The following is a 2,224-nucleotide window of genomic DNA, read 5'->3' on the forward strand; positions in this document are numbered from 1 at the left end:
GAACTTTTTCTGAACTTTCACCCCAGGGTATTCATTGCTCTGTAGGATATTTGAAGAAATATCTATGTTTTTTGAAATAAACATTGCCTCAAAATAGAAAAAGAAAAAAAGAAAAAACAAATATACTCTGTTGCAGACTTAATAGTTACTGCAACAAAAATTATCTTCTTACATATGTGGATATGTGTGCATTTATGCATATCACCCATGCATACATATATGGGTTTCCCAGGTGGCGCTGGTGGTAAAGAATCTGCTTCCCTGGCTCGGGAAGATCCCCTGGAGTAGGAAATGGCAACCCACTCCAGTATTCTTGTCTGGAAAATCCCATGGACAGAGGAGCCTGGTGGGTTACAGTTCATGGGGTCTCGATGAGCTGGGCATGACTGAGCACACATGTACATGAAAAGACAAATAGAAATTAATGACTCAGGGATTTGTCTATATTTCTACTATAGAAGATAATCATTTGATAGTTTAAGTAGACCTACTTTAATTAAATATGCCAGTATATTTATTTAACAAACATTCAACTGATATTGCCTGTATTTGCTGATCATTTACTATATCCCAGGCACTGTTATAGGCACTTGGGACATATTAATGAGAGAGGGAACCCCCTATCCATGTGGAAACATACAATAAACATAGTTAAATTAAATAGTATGTTAGATGATAAGTGCTATGGAAAAATAATTGAGCAAGATAAAGTGGTGCGGGGTGGCCAGTGCATGTGTTGGTGGGAGGCGGGTGTGTGTGTGTGTGTGGCAGGATTGAGTGAAGGTGAAAACTTGCAGAATTAAATGCGATGATCAGGAAGTGCGCTCGGCGGCCCCGCGGATCTGTCTCTTGCTTCAGCAGTGCTTGGACGAACAGACCCAAGGACGCCCCTTGCTCCAGCCTCCGACTACCGTCCAACCTTTTTTCCAGTCTCAACCTCCAGAGTCACCCACTCAGCTGTCCGCGATCACCGGGACCAGCCACCATTTTTTAACTCCTTATTACCGACCAATCATGAGCTCCCAGATTCGTCAGAATTCTTCTACCGAGGTGGAGGCCGCCGTCAACCGCCTGGTTAACCTGCAACTGCAGGCCTCCTACACCTACCTCTCTCTGGGCTTCTATTTCCACCGCGACAATGTGGCTCTAGAGGGTGTGGGTCACTTTTTTCGCGAATTGGCCAAGGAGAAGCGCCAGGGCGCGGAGTCTCTTGAAACTGCAAAACCAGCGTGCCGGCCGCGCCCTCTTCCTGGACGTGCAGAAGCCATCTCAAGATGAGTGGGGTAAAACCCAGAACGCTATGGAAGCTGCTCTTCTCATAGAGAAGAACCTGAATCAAGCCTTGTTGGATCTGCATGGCCTGGCCTCTGCCCGCGGAGACCCCCACATCTGTGACTTCCTGGAGAACCACTTCCTAGATGAGGAAGTGAGGCTCATCAAGAAGATGGGTGACCACCTGACCAACCTCCGCAGGCTGGCCGGTCCCCAGGCTGGGTTGGGTGAGTATCTCTTCGAGAGGCTCACCCTCAAGCACGATTAGGAGCTTCTGGAGACCAGTGGCCTTTGAAGAACCCGCCTAGCATCAGGGCTGCCTGAAGCCCCTCTCTGCAGCCACTAGGCAGCTTTTTAACATCCTGGAGCCCTCTCTGAAGCCTTGGACCAGATGGAAACAATAAAGCTTTTTGCAGCATAAAATAAATAAATAAATAAATGGGATGATCAGAGTAAGCCCCGTTAATAAGGTGAGATTTGACCAGAAATTTAAAGAAAGGAGGGGAATTAGTAAAGTGGATATTTTTGAAATTAACATATCAAATGTTGCCTACAGGTCTTGCCATTTAATACAAATATTTTTAATTGAATTGAGAGTTTGAATGTTATATTCAAAATGAATATCTGAATTGATGGACATAACTAATTAAAAAAAACAAAGTATTAAACAAAACTATAATTTGTGAAATTTACTAATCATTCCTTTCTGTTTGTCAGAAGAATTTTATGTTTTACTGAAGCTTATACAGTGTAAAAATAATTAAAAGAGCTGGAGAAAGAAGGACAAAGTAACAGGACAAATATTAACATTGCCAATATGCCAAAGAAATGCAATGGTTTCATCTAATAACTTGAATTTTCAGGCTCTTATTGTATCATGAATTGAGGTAGTTTGAAGGAATACATTTTATTGGCCATACCCAGGGTTAATCCCTTTTCATGGATTATTTTT

General features: G+C 42.9%; 1 pseudogene; it reads left to right on the top strand.

Annotated features, from left to right (window-relative positions):
- The first annotated feature begins 729 nt into the window (after nt 1-729).
- Nucleotides 730-1,648, top strand: LOC133040233 (ferritin light chain-like; annotated as a pseudogene).
- Nucleotides 1,649-2,224: the final 576 nt, after the last annotated feature.

The sequence above is a fragment of the Dama dama genome, chromosome 20 (assembly GCF_033118175.1).
Source record: "Dama dama isolate Ldn47 chromosome 20, ASM3311817v1, whole genome shotgun sequence".
In the NCBI taxonomy this organism is placed as follows: Eukaryota; Metazoa; Chordata; class Mammalia; order Artiodactyla; family Cervidae; genus Dama; species Dama dama.